General features: G+C 44.5%; 1 pseudogene; it reads left to right on the top strand.

Moving 5' to 3' along the window:
- Positions 1-11,236: 11,236 nt before the first annotated feature.
- On the top strand, positions 11,237-25,892 carry LOC125516344 (annotated as a pseudogene).
- The last annotated feature ends 85 nt before the right edge of the window (positions 25,893-25,977 follow it).

The following is a 25,977-nucleotide window of genomic DNA, read 5'->3' as shown; positions in this document are numbered from 1 at the left end:
ATAGAAATTTTGTTCATATATATATAGAAAGTTTTTTGTTCATAGAAAGGTTTTTGTTCATATATAGAAAGTTAGAAGAAAATTTAGAATATGCTAAAATTTAGAAGAAAAATAAGGATATGAAAGAAGAAAATAAGAAGAGGAAGAAAGAAAGAAGAGGAGAGGAAGAAGAGAAGAAATAAATAAGAAGATGAAAAAAGAAGAAAAAGAAGAGGAGAAGAAGAAAGGAATAGAGGAGAAGAAGAAATTTTTCTATTTTTTCTTCTTCTCCTCTATTCCTTTCTTCTTCTCCTTTTTTTTTTCTTCTTTTTTTTCTTCGATCTTCTCCTCTATTCCTTTCTTCTTCTCCTCTTTTTTTTTCTTTTTTCATAGCATTATTTCCATGTATATATGTACGTGGCTATGTATGTATAGATGGATAGAATTTTTTCCATGTATGCATGTCATTGTCGATATACCCCCTCCGTGTTAACTTCGACAGGAGGGGGGTCGATATAACCCTCCCCGATAACTTCGACATGAGGGGGGGTCGATATACCCCCTCCCTGATAACTTCGACATGAGGGGGGGTCGAGAACTAGTTTAGGGGGTCGAGGGTTGAGAACTAGTTTAGGGGGTCAAGGGTCGAGAACGTCGGACATTCATGAGAGAGGCGAGGAAGAAGGGGAAGAAGAGAAGAGGAAGTCTTCTCCTCTATTCTTTCTTCTCTTCTTTTTTCTTCTTCTTCCTATATGTATTAGTTTTTTTATTTAGGTTGTTAATTAGTAGATATTAATTTTGTTCATATATGTATGGATGCATGTGATATGTATGTATGTATGTATCGGGTATGTCGTTCTCGATATACCCCCTACCCGATAACTTCAACATGAGGGGGTCGAGAGGGGGTCTAGGGTCGCCGAGGGGTCGAGGGTCGTCTAACATGAGAGGAAGAAGAGGATAAAAAAAGAAGAGGAAGAAGAAAAAAAAGAGAAGAAAGAATAGAGGAGTTCTTCTCCTCTATTCTTTCTTCTCCTCTTTTTTTCTTCTTCTTCCTCTTTTTTTATCGGGAACGAGGGTCGTCGAGGGTCGCCGAGCGGTAGAGGAAACCCTAAATAGCAAGTATCGTCGGTGTGAGATACATGTGGCCGTCGGTGTCGAACAGTACATCCACGTCCCACAAGTGACGCGGGCTTCGACGCCCACGTCACTTGTGGGACGTGGATGTAGTGTCCGACACCGACGGCCACATGTATCTCACACCCACGATCCTTGCTATTTAGGGTTTCCTCTACCGCTCGTTGACCCTCGACGACCCTCGTTCCTGATAAAAAAAGAGGAAGAAGAAGAAAAAAAGAGGAGAAGAAAGAATAGAGGAGTTCTTACTCCTCTATTCTTTCTTCTCCTCTTTTTTTTTCTTCTTCCTCTTCTTTTTTTATCCTTGAAGCATTGTCGAGGCCACCCCAAACCCTAGAGAAGCAGCGTCGAGGCCACCCCAAACCCTAGAGAAGCAGCGTCAATATTTGTTGTCAATATTTGAATAATATATCGATCTGTCATGTTTGAATAATAATTGCCATGTTGTCAATATTTGTAGAAACTATGGACACCGCCCGAAACGAAGTACAAGAAGAGTTGTTGGGGGACATAATCTCACGAGGAAGGGATGACGTCTGCTCGTTGTTTCTCAACGACACCGATGGTCTGGAAGCAGCTGGCTATGATTATGATGGCTCCGGTGACCTAATGCCGATGCAAGAAGGAGACCGTGATGACGTCTCCGGTGACCGAACCGAGTCCGGCCAGGTATATATATTAGTTAAGCTTCTGCTGACTAGCTAATTGATGCATTCATTGTTTTGGTATGTACACATATTAATTAAGTCTTTGTTCTTTTTTCTAGCCCTCCTAATCGAGCACAACTTCGGTAAAGAGACGAGGCCCGAAGAAAAAGTTGAGCTCGGATAAAAAGTTTGAGATCATGGCAATCGCGCCCGACGGCCAACCGATTGAACCCCTCCGGACAAAGAGCGCATTTGTTGCTCAGTGCGGGGTTTTGGTTAGGGACAAGATCCCGATCAGCATCCAGCAATGGTTAAAGCCGGCTACAGAAGACCCTGAGGTGTCTTATGTCAATGATATGCAGAAAAATGATCTTTGGACTGAGCTGAAGTCAAATTTCACCCTACCGCCAGAGGATGATCCAGAGAAGCTAGTTAAAGAGCAATTAATCAAGTCTTTTGCTCTTAAGAGGATGAAAGAACTATTCAGGAGGTGGAAGAAAGAGCTGAGTAAGTTTGTCGAAAATAAAGAGACACCAGAATTCAAGGGCAGATATGAGAAGATCAGAGATCACTGGCCCGCATTTGTGGCCCACAAGATATCGGAAAAGAGTAAGAAGATGTCGGCGACAAACAAGCAAAATGCTGCGAAGAAGAAGCATCACCATCGCACGGGGTCAGGTGGCTACCTCGTAGCCCGGCCTAAGTGGGCCAAGACTGAGAATGATCTGGTTGATAAAGGGATCGAACCAGAGACAATTAACTGGTCAGACCGTTGCCGGACTTGGTTCTTCGGGGCTGGCGAAACCTTGGACCCTGTAACAGGGAAGTGCGTTTGGACGAACAATCAAATGGACATACTAGTCAGGAAGCTTCAGCAGTATATCGAAGCAGCGCAACAAGGGACGTTCTTTCCAGACAGAGAGAACGACGAGCTCACAATGGCCCTCGGGAATCCTGAGCACCCTGGACGGACACGAGGCACGCCAGGCTCCATTCCGTGGAAGGTTGGGTTTCCGGACGCGGGCGGTTACAAATCCCAGGAGAGGAGGAAAAAATTACAGCAGACCCAAATGCAGGCGCTGCAAGCAAGGGTACAAGCGATAGAGGAACGAGAAGCAAATCGCAGCAAACGTTTATCCTGTTTATCCTATTGAATTTGAAGGTCAAGGCGGCTGTTGGCTCTGTTTATCCTATTGAACCCAGTGCAACTTTTCGCTGCCGGCCGATTCCAGAAGGATATGCTAGGGTGATGGTGGATGAAATAACAGAGGGATTTGAGGACCTCCAGCTTGACCACCCTACCGGTGAAGGGGAGACTAGGCTGGGTTCTGCTCTGAAGACTCCATGCCTATGGCGGAAGGAGGTCATCAACCTTCCGAACTGGACGCCTCTGCCTCCTCCTCCTCCTCCGGCAAGTCAGGGCACTCCGCCTCCTCCACCGCCTCCTCCTGCGGCGAGTCAGGGCACTCCGCCTCCTCCACCGCCTCCTCCTCCGGCGAGTGACGATCAGGGCACTCGACCGGCTCCTTCTCCGGCGCGTGGCGGCACTGCGCCTCCTTCTCCGCCTGCGCAGACGCGCCCGAGCAGCCAGCCTCCTCCTTCTCCGCCTCGTCAGCAAGGGCGGAAGAGACCTGCCGCCGCTCCGGCTGCTCCGGCGCGTCGTAGTCCTTCTCCTCCGCCTCGTAAGCAAGTAAAGAAGGCAACCGCTCCGTCTGCTCTGCCGGCATCTAGCAGTACAGCCAGAGGCAGGAGGAAATACAGATTCGGTCCTTCTCTGAAGACTCCAGAGAAGTTACCATACAAGAGGACCCCGGAGGAGAACGCCGAGATCGCACGAGAAGAAGTGAGGAAGTACTTTGAAGGGGTGAAAGCAAAGAAACATCCACCTCCGGAGGAGAAGGTAGATCCGGTGAAAGCGAAGCGCACTCTGGCTGCCCTGACAAAACCACCAAAGTCTCCGCCGAAAGGAAACTATGAGCACATTATTGGAAAGGAATTTGCCGAAGTGGAGCAGTCGGGAAGTACTGTCAGTGATAAAAGGCTGAAAGAATGACGAGCTGGGAAACAAATTGCCCAGCTCGGCGAACAAGCGAAGCAATCGTGCCCCCCGCTCAAGGTGCCTAGCGACATCGTCGCTAATGATCCGAGGATGGTGCCCGGTTATAGCAATCTTGCCGATTACCTGCCCGACGATGTACATTATGATTTCATGGAGGTGCAGATACAAAGATACGAGTACGGGAAGCCTCTCGTCAAAGATGAAAGATCTCTATCAACGATGATGCGAAGATTGCATGATTGGTACTTGAAAATCTGCAGAGAGTCTGGGGGGAGGAGTACTTTGTATGTGAGAGTTAAAAAGGAGCATGACCTCGTTGGAATTGAACTGTTGCCTGTTCCATTTGAGGAGTTTTTCAATCAATTGGCCCTCGATAAAACAACCGTCACCTGCTACTGTCTGTAAGTAGTATTACTTCTGTCATTAAGTCTCTCTATATAGCTCAGCTCTTTCATTGCATGTATTTATAATCATCCTCACTATATTATGCAGATTGAAGATCGCCGAATTGAAGAAAAGACAAGTCGGTGATATTGGGTTCATTTACACATATCTCATAGGTGCAACTCAGGTTAAATTTCATGCCGCAGATACCGAGGCCAACTTGCTACGATCGTTGGTAATAAATGAAAACAAAGATATAATACTCTTTCCTTACAACTTCAAGTGAGTGTTACTGTCTTGTGCGTATTCGGTTTCCCTTATATATTAGTCAAGGTTATAGTAATGTAATTGATGAGTTATGCATGCGTGTGCAGTTTCCACTATATTCTCCTAGAGATTAAGCTTGAGCAGTGACTAGTAACCGTCTTAGACTCAAGACGAAAAGATCCCCAGGACTACGCGGACATGACTCAAATGCTCGAGAAGTAAGTTAAATCGATCATTATCCACCATATCAGCAACTTTGTTCATTTCCTGATATATCAAGTAATTGTTTTCTTTGTCTGGCAGGGTTTGGAAAAAAATCACCAAAAAAGCTCCAGGAATCCTGAAGAAGCTGCAATTTAGACACCCGAAAGTAAGTACTATAGTAGCATGTTCCGCGCATCTCCTATTGATTCAAGCGCTAGTGTTTCATCAATACCATTTGGCATTCTTGCTTATCAGTTTGATTGACCTCTATTTCTTGTAAAGTGGTTGTGGCAGGAACAAGGGAATGATTTCTGTGGATACTACGTTTGTGAGTCCATCCGCCACACAACCTGTGAGCGGGGCTACACTGACGAACAATATGAAGTACGTAAATAACAACATTCACAATTTTATTTTATTACCATCATTTGTGTTGAGTTTCATTCATTCATATATATATGTATTGACCCCCTTCTTCAAATTAGATGTTTCGGAAGCGGGATGAACTCCTAGCACCAGCTCGCATGCGAGCAATTCAAGAGGAATTGGCGGCATTCTTTCTTGACCACGTGATCGCTGAAGACGGAGAATACTATGTGGACCATGAGTCCGTATGATTATATTTGTAAGAGATAATTATTGTATATATGTAGCCGGTAGTGTCGGATAGATATACGAGAACTTGTTGTTCGACCAATCTCTCGGAGAAGGAGAGGTGGTCGATATCACTTCTCTTTGTATGCATATATGTTCATGACGATCTTCTGTTTCCTTCGTTTGCTTACTAGCTAGCTAGCATGTCTAGTCCTCTCTATACGTATGTATAGTACGTAGCGTCGACCAAGCACGGACATAAGAGAGGACACTTCTCTCTATTAATTATAGCTAGCTAACACAATATATGAAACACCTAAATTAACCCCCCAAATCCCCCCAAACCCCCCCCCCCTTTAAAAAAACAAAAACCCCAGCCACAGAAATGCTGACGCGTGGATGCCTATTGGTCCCGGTTGGTGCCACCAACCGGGACCAAAGGGTCTCCTGCCTGGGCTCCGCGCACAGGCCACGTGGAGGCCCATCTGTCCCGGTTCTGGATTTGAACCGGGACTAAAGGGACAGGGCATTAGTACCGACCCTTTAGTCCCGGTTCAGGAACCGGGACAAAAGGCCCTTACGAACCGGGACAACAGGCCCTTTTTCTACCAGTGGTAGCACATCGAAAATAAAGGGACCACAATAAACATAAAAGCACTGAAGACAGAGAAAAATATACCCGCATTCTCCTTTCGAGAGTAAGTCTTACAAAAGATCACCCAACTTCTTCTCAAGTTTATTCTTCGCCTCCCGGAGTGCACCAGCTACATTTGCAGTCTGAAGAAGCAATCATGCATAAGAATACTCACAATGGACAGCAATAAAACAAAGACGTTACACAAGATCGGGAATTACGAACAGTAACATATGCAAAAGAAATCAGAGATAACATTAGATTAGGATGCTTTTCTTTTAGGTGAGATAACATTAGATTAGGATTAGGACCATCTCTAAACCTAAACAACATTAATCAGAAAAGGTGGTGGGCTCTCCCTCTCAACCTCGGCGACATAGCCCGCCTACCTACATTCCTCAGAGTCACCTATCTTCAGCAACAAGGAAACAACATTCAGAAGACCCTAATTTTAAACACTAATCCCCTGCTCGTGCTGCTGCCGGTGAGAGGAAGAACCCGGGCTCCAATTTCTGCAAATTGCGCTTGTTCATTAATTTCAAACGCAATTGATCATGTATTCTGCATAAATGTTGCAAAAAAGTTAACTGAATGTGTTCACCTCCAATGTCAAAGAAGTTAACTGAATGTTCTTGGTCTGGATAAACATGTTCTTCAGTTAACTGAATGTTAATAGAAGTTAACTGAATATTTGTAAATATTGCAATATGCCATTTAATTTACTGAATTGAGTTGAGTTGAGTTGTCATGCTGAAATGTTGCAATGTTGATACAAAAAATTCAGTTAACTTTTCAACAGAAGTTTGGAAAATTTCAAACATTGTTTGCTCCATATTTTGGATGCTCTTGTTGCATTCAGATTATGAGAATGATTAAGGGTTCAGCAATCAGATTATCATTATGACCAGAACAGAGGAACAAATATCATGGTTAATGTGTAAAAAAAATCAGAAAATGGAGTTACCCACTTGAAGTTATTGTAGTTACTCACTTGAAGTAACCAAAGAATAAAGTGTAAAGAATAAATTTTCAGAATAAGAATAAGAACAGGGGCCTGAGGATGTTCCCATCTGAATTCAATTATCACCAGTACTGTTCATACTGAATTTATATTGTATGTTTATCTACTGTATGTTCACCAATACTGAAAGCATACAAAGTGCAAGGCTAACTGAATGTATACTGTATGTTCACCAATACTGAAAGCATACAAAGTGCAAGTCTAACTGAATTTATACTATATGTTCACCTGCACCAATGGAAGCAACATCCAATCCTATGCAATACTCCATTCCTCCTCCAATCGCTGCAAAAACCAATCGCTGCACAAAATCAGCTCACCTGCTTGCTTCAACAGACAGACATCACCTGTAAATTCAGAAGACAGACCTGCGCCGTGGGCGAGCGGGGAGCAGAAGCAGAAGCGGCAGCGACGGCGCCAGTGCAGCGAAGAGTGCAGATCCTCCATCATCAGCCCGCCAACTCAAGGAGCAAGACAAGCACATGGCAGTGGCATGTGTGTGGAGCAAGTCTTCGTCTTCCCCATGCCCTGGTCGTTTTTCCCACGCCGCCGCCGCCGGAGCACGAGGTCTGGAGGAGGTGCTCGAGGACGAGGAGCAGGTCATCGAGCGCCGCCGTCGAAGCCGGCAAGGCACGGACTTTGCAGAAAAGGGGATCCCTTCCCTCTTGATCTCCTAGTGCGGACGGAGAGAATCGGCGAGACGAGGGGGAGAAGGCGGCCGGCTCGTGGCAAGGCGACGGAGCAGGCGGCGAGGCGGCGGAGCAGACAGCATGCGTGACGAGGCGACGGAGCAGGCGCGATGGGCTGTTGGTCGACCACGGCGGAGATCGGGAGCCCTCTTTCTCGGCGGAGAGGCGGCGGCTTGGCTTGCAGACAAGCGATGGACGTTGGGCAGGTCGACGAGCTCGCGGCGGCGCGGGAATCCTAGCGCGTGCGAGGGTACCAGAGAGAGGATCCGCTCGCGCAAGGAGAGGGAGGGGAGCGGTTCGTGCGTGGGGTGGGGTGGGGGGAGGGGACAAATAAACCGGCGAAAAAACCAGCGAAAAGAAATCGGACGAAAATTGTGGGACGAAAATAAACCCGAAACACAGCCTATCAACTGAGACATTAGGAGTAGAGATTTATTATTTCCTTGTTTTCAAAAATCATCTGCATGCTGTCTATGCCAACCTTTATTCCATATAATTCCACCATTCTTTTTTTTTGTGCACACAATTTCTAACTAAAGTCAGGAGCAGACATATATCAGACAATGTAATGAAGAACACACAATATATATAGTTGGTCATCAAGGGTAGAGGAAACCCTTGTTTTAATATCACCATTCCACAATTTGGTAATTTCCTTTCCCTTTAAATAAAAAGGAAGTGGTGTGAGACTAAAACATGGTATGATAATACAGTTTTTTACAATACCATCACCGGTTCATTGTAACATAAACATGCGAATTGAACTACACATATATAATACAGTATTGTGAACTTGGGCGACCGTATGCATTGACTAATAATACTCATTGGTGTCTCCAGAAGAACACCATAAGCATGAGAATTGAACTACACATCTATATATAGTGCATTCACAAACATGTCATATCTGCCGAATCAATAAACAAAAATTGCTACTCCACGGTTCTTTTTCTAATAGTGGGAACTCTTCAATTAGTATTTAGGCAGTAACTACATGAACATTACAATACTTGTTTTAGATGCCCGTACTCACAGGTACCTGCAATAAAAATACAGATCTAAATGAATACTCTACATAGCAGTAATCGAACTATTTGGTTGATAACTGAATAATCCTGTACACATTCCTACAGAACCCGCACTCCATTAGTAAATAGCTTTAGGAAGTTCACCGGAGGTCTACTGTAGATGAATGTCAAGCGTACTGTAGAGATTTAGATATTAATTGAGAACACTGCTAACAGAAAAAATCTGGTGTCGTGTGCATAATTCTACAAACATGTAGATCGGTGCTGTTAGACGAATATGTTGTGGTGAATGTTGAGCAACATATGTTTCCCCTTATAGCATATAAAATCTGTATCTTGTGGCTGAATCATATAATTCTTATCATTTATATTTTTCCTAATAGTGTCAATGCACATCTAGTACTACCATCTTGAACACGTAACTGCATATCCAGGAAACTGAAGCCAAAATACATTTAATATATGTTTAGTAAATCTCCAAATCGATAGGCAGCATACAAAACAGATCATCTTGTTCCGTCTGTTCTCCTAATTATCGTCAATTCCTCATTGTACCTCTGCTCATCTCAAATACAAATTAATTATTCGGCAAGGTGCACCTTCCCTATCTGTTCATCCAAGTGGCTACACGTTTCTTTATTCTGCTGGGAGCAATTCAAACCTCCTCTACATAATTCACACCTTTCTCTATCCAATTGGTTGATCCTTTGATTTCTGATTCCAAGTGGTAAAGGATGGAAAAAAGAGAATATAACAGAGAGTAGTTCAAGTAGTCCCCGGTTGCATGAGACATGTCTTGTTGCCTCGCCCCAATCTACACAGCGTGAGCTTATTTCCATGCCCGATGAACTGATTTCCATGGCATCCATGCTGAGTGTGGTCACCTTAATTTTCTTCATACATGTACATCAAACTTCCAAGTAGTAAGAGCTATCACCAGGGACTGATCAATCAACGTGAACACCTCGTGCCACCAGCCAGAGAACCCGGTACTATAGACAGTTTTGCTCATCAAATGCCTACACTCCACAATGTATGGCTCACCATATTGGATCTACGTCAAGACCATGTTTCTTTTCATCTTGTTTCTTCTTGTCCTCTTGTTTCTTTTGCCATATTCCTCTGTGGAGAAGACCTTGGCAAAATGGACCACTTATTATGTTCATTGCATGACACGACCAGGAGGTTCTGTCTCTTGTCTCTAACCGCGTGGGACATCCTCTTCTCGTAGATGCATCTGTGTCCGACATTGACGCCGAGGATGTCAAGAAGACTATTGCGGACGACACTTTTTTCCAATGGCTTGTTTTTAGTGGTCCTGAACGTTGTCTCTTTCATGGCCTGGACATCGTTGTCTGTCACTTGTGACTGTAGGCTGTGGCGAGCCGGCGGCACACGATGGACTCTACACCACGACCAACATCATCTTCAGCGATCATATGCTAGAGGTAACTGGCGTCGCATGACAAACTCTGCTGCATGTCAACATGTTTTCCGTGAGTGAGTCATGAGAGTTCCAAAATAATCGCTGAGCGGTAGTCTTCACCCCTCGTATTGGCAACTTTTATTTTTAGGTTGTTTCTCTAACAATCTGCTGATGGACTGGAGCAAGCCCAGCCGAGGCCCAATGAGACTTCGTGGCCCAGGCGGGAAGCATACCACACATAGCGCTCAGGAATCGTTTTTTCAGGAACACAATGTGCAAAAAATTAGTATAGTGCCACCTCGCGTATATGCTTTAAATTCAAACTGAAAACGTAAAATTCATAGGAAGAAAGCATATTGTGACGGTGAACCCGACAAAATCAATCCGTGCTTTATTATTAAAAGAGAGACGGTTGGGTGCTTTACACTTAAAGTGCTTCCATCTTGAAGATATAGTTTTTGTCTCATTGTTTTGTGCCCACATCACTAGTTCGTGCTTCTAGGGGTGTCTATCATCCGCCGGACCGGACATGCTTCGTGTGATCTTGATCATGAATCATGGGTCCTGTACTTGAAGGATTCCCCGTGTCTTGTCCTCTCATACGGCACCGGTTTGATTGGAGATGCAGCACATTTTCAAAGAAAGGACGGGAGAATACAAACTCACCTTTCAGTATATTTTTGAGGGGGTAAGCGGGGTATGCCAATCCATTTCTTGCAGGCACTTGTCCTGACCATGGTTAATGTAGGTTTTGTATCTCTTAAAAATCTTGGCTGATCACCCGAAAAAAAAATCTTGGCTGATTAATACAAAAAAATTAATAGTGTAGATATTTTAGTGTTTCTGGATGCACCACGTACACTTTTCAGCTTTCGTTTTAATTATGTAATAATAATGATACAAATACAGATGGTTGGGTGCATGCTTTACGTGTTTGACTGTAACGGATGTGCATGCTAGCTAGCATTCATGGTGCTGCTGTATGGTTTTGTCTCTTCATGCTGGTGCTGCTGTAAAGTTTTGTCTCTTCATACTGGTGCTGCTGTAGAGCATACACGTGTCTGTTTATTTGGGCCTCGACTTTCAGTTTCAGCACGCTCTGAATGCTCTACTTTTTCTAGGCGAGAGCACGCTCCTCACTCTCACAACGCTCCTCACTCTCAACGCTCGGCCCTGACGGGCAAGAGTTTGAAGCGCGTGTGACCCGAGCGCGCAGCGACGATGGCGAACGGCGACGAGGACATGGCCACCACGGAATTGATGGGGACAGAGGGGCTGAAGGTCCTTGCTGTGGACGATGATCCCGTCTGCCTCCAGACCTTGACGCAGATGCTTCGGCGCGGCGGCTACGAAGGTACGTCGTCCGGTCCATTAATATTGGATCTCTTGCCTCAGTTTGCTCTTTGTGTTCTGACCGACAGCCGCCTCGTGCAGTGACGGCCAGCGCCTCGCCTGCAGATGCGCTGAAAGAGGTGGAGAAGAACCCGGATGGGATCGACTTCATCATGACCGTCGCACGGACGCGGGGATGAGGGATGGACGGCTTCGGCCTTGTCAAGCGCGTCGGGAAACGTTACCCTGTCGTCCTTAGTAAGTCCTCACACATGCCACACATATTTTTTTTTTATAAATAAACACATGCCACAAACATATCCATGTTCCAGGTTGTTTGTAGGCATATATATACGCATACTGATACTCATAGATGAAATTGTAGATCTGATAGATGTACATGCTGCTTTTCTGCAGTGTTCTCGGGCGACGAGACCATGGAGACAAGGAAAAGGGGATTGCAGGAAGGCGCTTGCTACTTGATGGACAAGCCCCTACGTGACGTGCAGATATACTTCATCTGGCAGCAAGTCGTGCAGTGGAGGTGCAAAGCCGCCGGCGCAGCCATGGAGAACCCTATGACACGCCAAGGAAGAGAAGGCAAGGACTGAACGATTCCAACAAGGGCAAGGGGGCTTCCGAGGGCGGCCTGCAGCTGGGGACCACAAAGAAGAAAAAGGTCGAGTGGACTACAGAGATGCATGAATTGTTCGTCAATGCGGTGACCCAGCTAAAGACAACAGGAGGTGCGTGAGATACATACGAAATACATGCATGGTCAAATACAGGATAGCAACATGTGGACCATCTTTTCTTTCTCCATGCTTATCTGTTTTGTTGTTAATAAATCCATCATACTACATAGTTTATTCTTAATAATTGGGTGCTCACTACATGTTTTACTAGTTTGGTACTACTAGATAGAGATACGTGGCCAAACTTGCTGACGTATGAGTGATCTCTCTTGGGGTGGGGACTAGGTGATAGGATCACGAGTAGCTCGAGAGTGTTCTCTTTTCTGCAACCTGTATATATAAGATAGCTTCTATGCATGTGATGCATATGAGTAGTATGGGATTGCAGGTTGGAATATATTTTGGCTTGGTTGGATGAGGATAATTATTTCATTAGTAGGTGTAGCGTGGTAACTCATTGAATCGATGACATATGTATATTAGGTAGCTCTGTAGACTTAGGTTGTGACACCCCATCACCCCCCCTCCCCCTTCCACTCCCGCCGCATGTGCGCTCTCTTAGCGCTCCTCTTGCTCCCCGGCCCTCACCACATCCCCCAGTCCACTCACATTGGCTTCATCACCCATTCCTGGCCTCCTTGGTTGTCCACGTCTAGTCGTTTGACCAACAACTTGTGCTCACCGGCCCGGTCAGCACCTACCTTATAGGGGTTCGTCCGGGAGCATCTGCTCTCCCTCGTTGGCCAATTTTTTTGACGTCCCGGTTGTGCTCTAGCCCTTTCCCTTCCCCTGCTTTGACTACTGCAACCTCATCTTGGTCATCGGTGCATTGACATTCTGGATTGGCTTACCGCGCATCGATTTTCACGACTAATTGTGTTGGATTTGTCTTCCAAAAAGCTATTGCCACCCCCACGGTGGCAAATTCATTCTCTCCCACGACGATCTACACCATGGTCGTAGCCTCCTCCACTTCCACTCGTCCTTGACCATTGCGCATCCCCTGTTCAAACTGCACTACTGCCATAGGGATTGGGCTCCACTTCCAGGAGTGGGCCGTTTGCGCCTGGGTCTATGGCAGTTGGGCTGTTCCCTGGCAACGGCTGCAATGTTTCTCTGGTTCCCCCTAATGCTTGGGACCACCAACACTTGAGTGTTGTAGCGACTAGGAGAGACAACTACGGTGACCTACCCCATCCTGTCTCATCTACATTAATGTGGTCGCTCCCCTCACATTCCTAGCCCTTGCCCCTAGCCCATGTGATTCATCCACCCCACCACTTGCCACCTCGCCTCCTCATGTGCACCGTATGCTCCTGGGCCAGCCTCGATCAGCATGTTTGTTGCCTCCACTATATAAAATAACCTCTCCCTCACTTACGCATAGATTGCCTTTTCCCATCCCTGACCATCTCCGCTCAAGGGCCTCGCTCCTCTCCCAAAGCCTATCACCAAGCAGGCCTCTCTAGCCTCTAGGGCCACTCCCTCTATCTAAGCCACTGTGTCAAAGATTGTTGAGATCCTATTTTCTACATTTTTCATAGTTGCTCTGGGCACAAGAGGGCGTCCTGCAAGGTTCCAGCCTTCGTGTTTTCCTAAACATGCATGTCTTTCCCATCCCCGAGTCTCCGTACAACCCCGCTCCCAACTTCCCCCGACCTGGATGCTGCTTATTCCTCTCCACTGCCGCACCATGCCATGCCAAGCAAGCTATGCTGGGAGATCACATGGTGCCTGGTTTTGTTGTGGGCCAGGCCATGCTAACGTCGACGCCACCTGGAACGATCCGGCCTTCGGCCTAGTTTTATCTACTAAAGGCTCGAGTTCATCTCGACGCCTTTTTCCTGCCCCACGTCTCGGGTTTGTTTATCCATCACCAACGCATACAGCCCATGCAATGGGCAAGAGAGAGGAGTGTTTTAGAGAATATTGCTGCTATGGGCAACGCATCGGCAGCCATGGGCCTCGATGGGCAATTTTAACTTTGTCTGTGACCCTAAAGTGCGGAAAGATGACAACTTCAATGCCCACCGACACCCTCCTCTTCAATGACTACATCAACGCTGCTACTTTATTCGAGATACCTCTCCTCGACCGGGTCTAGCTTGATGAAATCTTGACCCCCCGCACACGTCAAGATGGATATGTTCCTTGTGAACAACGATGGGTGCTCGATCATGCCGGACTCTGCCGTCACCTGCATCCCCTCTCACGCCTTCGGGCACATCCCTATTGTCATCATCACTACTACGACGGTTCCATGTGCTACCATCTTCTGGTTCAGTGGGCAATGGGTTGGGTACCTTGTTTTCCATGTGGTTGCCACTACGGTAGCGCCCCTGACCTATAGCCGACCAATGGCTCGGGTTGCATCTAAAGCGTTTCTGGAGTGGGCTTAAGATTTTTCAAAGCAGCTCAAATACCGCAATGTCATTGCCAAGAACTGCCACATCACGATCCTTTTCCACGATCACCTTAAGGAGAAAGATGGTCTCCCTAACCCTAAATTCCTCTTGCACTCTCCCTCGTGAAACACTCCCTTGCCCCCCATGAACACTATTGTATGGAATTTTGGTGGTATAGGAGCAAAATATGCTTTTGCAAACTCGGAGATGGGAACTTCTACTTCTTCCATGCCCGTGCATCAACCCAATTCTTCAACAAGCAGATCGTGTGCCTCAATCTAAATGGGGTTAAGCACCGCGCCCATCGCGAAATGAAATGCACCCTTCATGACTTCTACCAACCGCTCCCGGGCACGAAGATATCGGTTCACAACAACATTAACCACCAACTCCTCATGACGCACACACTCTTCGATGCCTTCCAGGCGGTGTTGCTTGTGTATCCGCTCTCTGCCTCTAAGCTCAAGGCAGTTGTCTTTGGAATGAAGCCTGACACTACTCCAAGCCCTAATGGGTATTGTCCGATTTTCCTCAAGCATGCCTATGGTCACATCTCCCCATCGTACCGCTCTCACAAAACGGTTCTACAAACAGGAGGCTGATTATTCGGCATCAACATATCCTTCATTGCCCTCCTGCTCAAGGTGGACACTCCCACTTCTCTGACAAATATTTGTCGCATCTCATTGCAAAACTGCCCTCCCCCGCCCAAAGATGTTGTCGTGAGTCATGATGTCTCACCAGAAGCCGGACATTCCTTTCCTTGTGCATTTTGAGCAGCCATGCTTTCTCCGTGGGCGATGGATCTTTGAAAATTCCATCGTCACCGTGAAGCTCATGCAATGCTTCCATAAGTACAGTGTGCCGGTGGTGGTGCTCAAGCTTCACTTCAAACAGCATTAGATTCCATGTCTTAGGTGGCAATAGTGGTTTCCCTTCCCCCGGGCGAAAGTGGATTTAGGACCATAACACGTCGAGTCGATCTGTAGTCATCATCAATGGTAGCCCCAGCAATTGCATCACTACCGAAATGGGCTCCGTCAAGGGATCCCTTGTCGCCTACCTCTTCATCCTAGTTGTGTATGTTCTCCAGTTCCTCATCCTCACCATTGGTGCCAACAATGTCCACCAAACACCCCCTCGTCCCCTTATTGTCGTTCCCAGTGCTGCTATATTTGGATGACATCTTCGCGGCAATCACTGGCCTCACCCTCAACTTTTCCAAGTGCACGTTCATTCCTCTCAATGTCGCATCAGAGATTGCCGAAAAACTGGACTCGGTGTTTGGTTGTCTGGTATCCAGCTTCCCGCAACAGTACTTGGGCCTCCGCTCTCCATCCACGAGCTCATATCATCGACCTCATCCCTCCCATTTCACTTGTACACAAATGGCTCACTAGGTTGTGTGGCACACCGCTTTCCTCAGCTGGCAAGGGTAATTTTGTCGAAGCCATCCTCATTACCCTACCTACATACACCATGGGTCTCTATAGCTTGTTGAAGGCACACATGCCGCCTCTATGAAGAGATAGCAATCAATTTTCTAGGACCATGACATCAGTGTACCTAGTGCCAAGTGCAGTATCGTCTGGATGGAGACCAACAAGCCGTGGAAACGTGAAGCACATGGCTTTCTGGTGGGGTGAAGAGACTTTGGACTCTCGTTTCCCCGTTCTCTACACGCACTTCATTGGCCCCAAGGCATGCATTGCGACTATCCTTTTGTGCATTGAAGACCACCGACTAACTAGTCTCTCTGCGTTCATGCACACCGAGATTAGCAACCTGTGTGATGAGTTGGGGAAGATATCACTCTCATCTAAGGTGTCGAACCATCACATCATGCACCCCTCCGATGCCTCGTTCATGGCACATATGGTGTATTAATTAAGCATGGTGATGCATGTTGTGGACACCATCGCCGCCCATGACCTAGCATAGCTATGTCGCCGTAAATGTAAATTCTTCCTTTGGTTCTTCCATCATCGGCAACTATCCATCTCCACCACCGCCACAACATTTGCACCGTAGCATATGTCTTCTGTTGTGGTGAAGAAACCCTGAAGCACCTGCTTCAGGCATGCATCCACGCCCATGTCATTTGGGCACTGAATGTGCCTATTGCCACCACGCTGGAGGTGGTGTGCCTTATCAGCACCCTCAACCTCACGGATCACCCTCGCCTATACCCCACAGTTTGCCTTGCCATCCTTAGGAACATTTGGGAGAGCCAGAATGCCTAGATGTTCGCAACCAGCATGCTCCCTTTTTCTATTGTTATGGGAAAAATTGACATTAATGTCCTATTGTGTCTGTGGTGACGCTCATTTATGATCTATTAATCGATCTTAGAATTTTGGGTGCTAGGCTTCGCTGCCTTGCCTTGGTGCGCCTTTCATTTCCTTGGTTGTTGCTTGCTTGTCAATGACCTAAAACTGTGTAGCTCTAATGTTCTGCCATGATTACGGCTAATGAAAATGTTCATTTGGGCTTTACCCCTAGTGACCTTTCGAATAATAATCATATCGAATATCTTCTGTTAGGTTAAAAATTCAATTATTTATATGAACTACTCTAATTCTCAAACAAGGTATGTCTAATTATATATGTTAGTGATCTCTTCTTGCAAGCCACAAGAGACTAGTTTTTCAAGACAATCACAAGGTAGAAAGGATCCCAATCTTAATATATTTACTTCAAAGGCATTACAACACTAGACCCTTGACATCTCTTTTAGGAGGTCACTGGTCAGGATACATAGGTTGTGACCTTACAATACAGTGCTCTTTTATGGTACCCTATAATTAATATATGCCATTCAACCATGGAGATCAAACTTCCCAATGTGATGTATATTGGTGGAATAGTTGGGTTAGAAGTAGAGACAGCACTGCTCGTTCGTGGCAAGCATGCAGTATATGTAATTTGAGCGCAGTTTGGGAATATCCTAGTTTTTGGCCCGCAAGCTAATCGAGGTGACACACCCAGTCTACTTCTTCTTAAGTTTTGATAGCGGGTTGCCTCTTTTTCGTAGATGAGGAGCTCGTCGTCGTCAAGGAGGAGGCTATACAGAAAGTATCTCATCTCGCAATAACACATGGAGATGACGTACATGACATGTGCCAAGGGAGTCATGACCGCGATGATGTGGTTCAGAGTGCTTTCACCACTCTTGGTGCCCAATGGCCTCTTTGGTGGTGACTTCAGTGGAGCTGCTAAGTGGCTTCTGCAAAGGACCTACTACACCTGCATCAACATAACAAGCGACAAGCTGAATGACTATATCTATGATCATAAGTTCGATTCATCCATTAGCTTGTTAATAAGCATATGATCAAATTTCTGGAGAATTATACATTGGAAATTACCCTTTGTAGATTGGCTATGTTCAATTCAAATTCAAAATTTTAGTTGTATATTAATGCATGCTTGAAATTTAGCGATGGCTTGGTAGTTGTGGCAGCTGTCACCTGGAAGAAATTTTTATTGCCACATATTTTCTACATTGCAATAATACAGCTAGAGCTTAGATAATTGAACCCCTGATCAATAACAAGGTCATGAACTTGCAACACGGTTGCGAGGTCATGGATGTGCCAGCCTATGACATTGACTAGATCACAGACGTGCGACATTGAGGGGGGGGGGGCGACTAGACGCTAGACGAGCACAGTGGGGGCTAAATGAATAGAGCAAACCAGCATGAAGAGGCTGAAAAGAGGAGATTGAGGTTTTGTCCATGTATGAACAATATATAATGAAATATTTCCCATTAGGCCCTTACAAACAAAGAAATTTGTTTTCTATGAAAAATAGGGAAGTTCTATATTGCCCTAATAAATCAATGATGGGATTAGATGTATATCGCTCTATTCCTAGCAGTAGGGGTATGGTAAAAAAAATCTCATAATAAAATCATGCAGATGTTACAACTTTACATATGGATAAAATTAAGGAGGGCCGAGGTTGTCCATGACAAATCATTTCCTAGACGATGAGCACGGCAGCCACCACCACATGAACAATCACATGTGGTGCAGGGAGGTGCTTTGTATGTATCATCGAAGATCGAAGATCAAAGTTGATGCAAGAGACCACACCTAGAACAAGAAACTCATCACAATGCAACGAATATCGCCATTGGATAGACTTGAGCTTGCACAACAGCACAAAGATGTTCTTGAAGGCAATATAGGAACAATAAATTTGAACACGATGACACCGTGTGGCACCGCCTCTCGACTCCAATATTACGAGATCAGTGAGCACGGAGACCTATGTCAATGCTTGGGGTTGGGATTCCTTCCACTTGGACCCATGCCCAATAGTATCATGAGTAGAACAAGTTCATGTGTCAGCAGCAATGAACCATGCCATGGTGGAACCTGGGAAAGAGTTAGCTCCATTAGCACATCTCAAAGCGGTTAATGATTCTGTGGTGATACCGTTGAGTTTGGCTCACACACATAAGGAGTATATGAAGGGACATTGGAAATTCTATATAGTGACAGACGTGTTCAGTTTGACTCTCTATACTTTTGTTGGGCGACTATTACTTTGTTAACAGTTAACATGAGTTTTCTTACCACCTTTTGGTGGTACCAACTTGCAATACCTAATACAGATATCTCTTCAAGATCTGTCTTGTATTCATAGATGTACCATTGTTATGAATACTCCTCCCAAACTATTGTAGCCCATATGATTCCACTTTTAGACCATTTCTATACACATAATTTAGTTTCAAAGGATTCAATATATTTATTAAGCGTGGATACCTCATTTCAAAATACACATAGTATTCTACCATATTTTGGATGGTACGATAAGGTACCAGAAGTCTAGTACATACTAACTTAAAATAGATATCTCTTAAGGATACACCTTCAGTTGGAGTACACTACTATCATATATGAACTTTCACCCTTAATCTAGTTGCCCATATATCCACACTCTGAGGCCCATTCTACCAACACAAGAAGCTCCCTCCAAAAGTATTCGATGTGTTACAATCAGCATGGCCCAAAATGGTTCATGCAGGGGAGTCAACAGGTGTCAGTACATCGAGGAAAGCTTGTAGCACATTATGTCATACATGTTTAGGTTCATATATCTCAAGATATTACTAGTGTGTGATGGTTAGTTACTCATGTTTCGTAGCTCCTAAAAGTTACTATGATCTTGTACTCACCTAAGTCAACATTGGCTTGATCTCCTCGGGGCAAGCCTACACAACATCACACACTTGTCCTAGTATGTTCATTCCAATGGAATTTAATAATCCAATATCTATCACTTGGCTTTATCATGGAAAACATTTCGCATGAATGCACTTTCATTATACTACTAATCAAGTACATTCAGAACTAATAGTATAACTTATTACAACTCCACCATCAATTGGAATATCAAAAAAATTGCTACAAAATTTCTCTATCTATCACATTTCATCTATATTCCCATGGTCAACCTATGAATAAATAGAAAATTTGGCTTCACTAAAAACATTCACTCACTAGCTTCGACAAGGAGGCTCACACATGGGAGACGATGACCAAGTTACATCAAATAAAAGACTAAAATGTCTGAGTATACAATCCAATGGTCTTCAAATATCATTATGTCCCTAATGTTGCCAAGGCTATGCTAGATCGGTAACTTATGGAAGTGTTGTAGGGGAACATAGCAGAATTTTAAAATTTTCTACGCATCACCAAGATCAATCTATGGAGTCATCTAGCAACGAGGGAGAGAGGAGTGCATCTACATACCCTTGTAGATCGCGCGTGGAAGCGTTCAAGAGAACGGAGTTGATGGAGTCGTACTCGTCGTGATCCAAATCACCGATGACCAAGTGCCGAACGGACAGCACCTCCCCGTTCAACACACGTACGGTTGGAAGACGTCTCCTCCTTCTTGATCCAGCAAGGGGGAAGGAGAGGTTGATGAAGATCCAGCAACACGACGGCGTGGTGGTGGATGCAGCAGGATCCCGGCAGGGCTTCGCCAAGCGCAAGCGGGGAGTAGAGGTGTTACGGAGGGAGAGGGAGGCGCCAAGAGCAAGAGGTGCGGCTGCCCTCCCTCCCCCTCTTTATATAGGGGCCTTGGGGGGCGCCAGCCCTAGGGAGATGGATCTCCAAGGGGGCGGCGGCCAAGGGGTGGCTTCCCCCCCAAGCCAAGTGGGGGGCGCCCCCACCCCTAGGGTTTCCCAACCCTAGGCGTAGGGGAGGCCCAAGGGGGGCGCACCAGCCCACTAGGGGCTGGTTCCCCTCCCAATTCATCCCATGAGGCCCTCCGGGATAGGTGGCCCCACCCGGTGGACTCCCGGGACCCTTCCGGTGGTCCCGGTACAATACCGGCGACCCCCGAAACCTTCCCGATGGCCAAAACTGGACTTCCTATATATAAATCTTTACCTCCGGACCATTCCGGAACTCCTTGTGACATCCGGGATCTCATCCGGGACTCCGAAAAACTTTCGGGTTACTGCATACTAATATCTCTACAACCCTAGCGTCACCGAACCTTAAGTGTGTAGACCCTACGGGTTCGGGAGACATGCAGACATGACCGAGACGACTCTTCGGTCAATAACCAACAGCGGGATCTTGATACCCATGTTGGCTCCCACATGCTCCTCGATGATCTCATCGGATGAACCATGATGTCGAGGATTCAATCAATCCGTATACAATTCCCTTTGTCAATCGGTACGTTACTTGCCCGAGACTCGATCGTCGGTATCCCAACAATACCTCGTTCAATCTCGTTACCGGCAAGTCACTTTACTCGTGCCGTAATGCATGATCCCGTGATCAACCACTTGGTCACATTGAGCTCATTATGATGATGCATTACCGAGTGGGCCCAGAGATACCTCTCCGTCATACGGAGTGACAAATCCCAGTCTCGATTCGTGCCAACCCAACAGACACTTTCAAAGATACCTGTAGTGTACCTTTATAGTCACCCAGTTACGTTGTGACGTTTGGCACACCCAAGGCACTCCTACGGTATCCGGGAGTTGCACAACCTCATGGTCTAAGGAAATGATACTTGACATTCGGAAAAGCTACAGCAAACGAACTACATGATCTTTGAGCTATGCTTAGGATTGGGACTTGTCCATCACATCATTCTCCTAATGATGTGATCCCGTTATCAATGACATCCAATGTCCATAGTCAGGAAACCATGACTATCTTTTGATCAACGAGCTAGTCAACTAGAGGCTCACTAGGGACATGTTGTGGTCTATGTATTCACACATGTATTACGGTTTCCGGATAACACAATTATAGCATGAACAATAGACAATTATCATGAACAAAGAAATATAATAATAACCATTTATTATTGCCTCTAGGGCATATTTCCAACAAGTCTCTACCACCTACATCAATTGCAATGACACACTTGGGGTAAGCTGGGGGTAGTGGACTTGATTATCCTAGCTTTCCTCATTGACAAGTCTCTATCAAACCTCTACTATCTGCCCCCCACCTTGCCAAGGCAATCACTATGTAATGAATACGAACTTCCTACCATATTTGGGTGGTACAATGAGGTACTAATAATATAGCTAGAACATATCAACAAGAATATACACCTCTTACCGTTATCCCATTATCAAACATTCCTATGTCGAAACTTTGAGTAAACATACAAATATATTAACCTACCCTACTTGAATAATACATAAGGTTTTGTCTTATGTTTATTTATTCCATCATCCTAGTCCACCCCCTTTTCTAGTTTTGACAATTTTTCTCACCTATTTTCCTTGAGATGTCTCAAATGTCCACCCTTACAAGCTTACCAAGTAAAATAATGTTTTCTACGCTAACTCAATATGTAGTGACATAATTGCCATTCAAAGTTTTTTTGTGTATGGACATCAACAATAAAATGACATATAGATCATGAGGAATACATACAAAATAATTCTGCAACATTGTGATGCACGACCTTACTGTAAATTACTTAGTGAAATTTAAAAGTTTAACACATTGGTCTCAATAGGCATGTATCGTGCATGAGAACAATGGAGCTCAGTATGTCAAATAAAGTCCTAGAACACTAAATGTGGTTACCCATGTTACCACAGTTACGCTAGTCTGACAACTTGTAAAGCATCTACGACCTCTTCATCACCTATAACGATAATACAAGTGACACACTTCGAGTGAGAAAAGGCAACTTCCTTGCTTGCACCACTTTGTTCATTGACAACCCACTGAGGCTTCATAATATTTCATCCAACTTTTCAACAGAAAGTGTTGGTTAATTAGAGTAAGCTTAGTTATATATTATGTGTATGTGGTACCATGAGTTATAAATAATATACTATTATTCACAAGAAATGGATGTCTTGTTAAGATCTTCTATTTATAAGAATGTATACATAAATGATATGAACTTTTCCCTTATATCATTTTACCCCTATGTTCCTGCATTTGGGACATGTCAAATGTCATGAGGAGGTTTTTCTAAAAGTACTCAACTTGTTGGCTTCTACATGGCTCCAACAGTTTGTGCATGAGAGGTGGCAGATAGCATTACATCGAACAAAGGCAGGGGCACGTGATATCATATCATGGCACTTATATTGGGAAGTCATTTATGTTCTAGATTGCATGCCATTCTAGACCTTCTTAAAGTGCCAATCCTTGCCTAAGTCAGCAATTCGAGTGATACCCTTGATGTGAGCCAAGGCAGCTACCCTATATATAATACTTTCTTCATTTCCATGGGAGCGGAGTCTCCAGTGTCTATCCTCCATGTTTGCCATAGAGAACGTTTACATACAAACACTCAAAATTCTACCATGTTTCGGTTAAAACATGACGCGCCATTAGTTCAATGTAATCTCTTCTAAAATAGATACCGCTTCAAGATGTACCAATGGTGAGAATTGAGCAAGAATTGTTATGAACTTTGTCCTTTGTTCATGGCAACCATGATTCTACCTTTGAACTACGTCTAATATCGCAAGTAGATTCATCTAACAAGCACTATGCATTGGTTCCGACAAATCCTAAAGGTTCCCATATGCGATACTTTAGGAGGCAGGCCGTTGAACCATGGGTTATGGAGATCGTGTGATGGTATGTAGGCCTCAAAAAGCCTCTTGTGTTGCCTATGCCAGTTCAGTTGCTCATAAAAAGTTTCTACGTCCTCTTCCTCGCCTAGGTCGACAATGGCAATGAATCCCCATGGGTGAGCTTAGGAAACTGCCCTACTTTTCCTACTTCCTTCATTGAAAAGGGAGTCGAGATTGCAATATCTATCCTCTGACTTCTAGATGCTGAGCAATGAGTGGCGAACACATAATTTATACCATATTTAGTACCAAGACTAGAATGGTTGAAAGCCCTCTCACCCAAAAATAGATACATCTTTAAGATCAACCATTTTTTAAATATAAGTAGGGTTGTAAGACACCAATTTCTTCAGTCTTGTTACCATATGTGTTCGTCCTTCTAGACCACACCTAAACACATATGTGGCTCTGTCTAAAATGATTTGACAGGCTGACGTCAGCCATCCAGGCAAATTGCATTTGAGAGGTGCCATCCCCAAATGTGGAAAATCATTGATTGTAGCACTACAAATTACATGTTGGTTCACGTGGGGGTAGTGGACGCACAATGGAGTTAGCAGAAATGTTGTAATTGTGTATGTTTGATATAGATTTAGAGCGGATAACTTCGTTTGGGGTTTACGCTTGCAAATGGATTTTGCACATAGCTATTGTAAGGGAGGAGAGAGGGGGGGGGAGAGATGGAGGGAAAGGGGTAGATAGAGAGAGAATGTCCAAAAACATTGTAGCTAATTAGCTATACATTTGTATCACAAACACACCTAGGCAATTCAGTTTACTCAAATACAAAATAAGTCTAGTTCATGTAGAACATTTTGACCCTTTAATTACCCCCCGTGTATAGGCAAGCTAAATTATCTCATATTTGACAGGATTTATTCATTTTTTAACAGAAAGGTTTTTATTTTTTCCCCATGTATAACTTATCATTTGCAAGTCCATTAATGCATAACAAATTCATTGCTTCTATATCTTTGTCATTTTAAGCCTGTATTTGGACAAATCTAGATAAATATGATAACACATAACATGCATATGTACCTCTCTATATCACATTATAAACGAAATGATATTGTGATTCTATGAACGCTTGTACGTTGCTGAAAGATTTCAGTTATCCCTGTGCAATTGCAAATTTTAATATTTTAATTTATTATAAAAAAATTGAGGTATAGCGCGCTAAATGGCTTAGCGTGATGCCCCACCAAATGATATAGTGTCGTTATAGCGCTGAGATACCGTGCTATTTAAAACTATGACCCCTTCACTTTGATGCCTTCTTTGAATTAGTTGCCCAGCTCTGATCATTTAGATGCCTTCTTCTTACAATTGGCATGTATAGTCAAGGGAATTTTCAGGGCGAACTTAGTATGATAGACCTGAAATAAACAAAGCGCATTTTTTTGTGATTTTTCTATCTTTCTAAGCTCTAGCCACTTTTCTTTTTTCTTTTCTAATACAGACAACACGCCAAACAATATAAGAGAATTTTTGGAGATTGACGGTATATATGTAACTACAGCTCAAGTCAGTAGCCATCTACAGGTAAGATTTAGACTACCTAGCTGATGTTTCTTTAATCTGAAACCAACTAACAGATCAAATTTATATGATCATGACATAAATTATCAGGAATGGTACCCTAGTAATCAAGCACCCATTTATTGATGTTTTTACAATATTTGAAATTTCAGAAATACAGAAGCGACTGCCGTAAGGGTGGGCTATCAACCATGCCAAGCTCTAGGCCACCACATTCTAATAATACTTCCAAGAACTATTCGGAATCTCAAGAAAGTGAGGGAAGTTACAGATTCCATATGAGGTCCCAGGGAGCAAGAGATATTAACCAAACCAGTTGGCTAAGCGGTGGTGCATCACAAGTTGACTATGGCATTCTTGGAAATGGGAACCACACAACTAATCTTGGTGCAGGTGCTGCTTATGATCATCATTATGCTACTCTCAGTGCTAATGATTATGATCATCATTATGGTAATGGCAATAATAAATCTTATGGTTATCCTCACGGTAATTCTAGTGATAATAATTATGGTAATGGTAATGAGGGTCGTGGTGGAGTTATAACAAGTGGAAGCATGGTAAGTGCATCATTGTCGTCCAACCTAGCACCAGCAGTACAACATGGAATGCGTGGAGATGCTTCTGCTGGCCAGACCAGCGCAGTGCAGCCTAAAAACCTTGACAATGTTTTTCTCAACTGGGGCAACACTAGTTCTGAAACAGCCGGCACATCAGGTGGAGGAGGGCTAACTATGGAGGAATAAGAAAACTTTGCGAAGCACATGTACGTACTGTTCTCTATATTTGCATGCATGGGTGTTTTCGTTTCATTGTCCCTTTCAAAATTTC

The sequence above is a fragment of the Triticum urartu genome, chromosome 6 (genome assembly GCF_003073215.2).
Source record: "Triticum urartu cultivar G1812 chromosome 6, Tu2.1, whole genome shotgun sequence".
NCBI lineage: Eukaryota > Viridiplantae > Streptophyta > Magnoliopsida > Poales > Poaceae > Triticum > Triticum urartu.
Note: the sequence above shows the minus strand (reverse complement) of the source record. Positions and strands in the feature narration are given on the sequence as shown.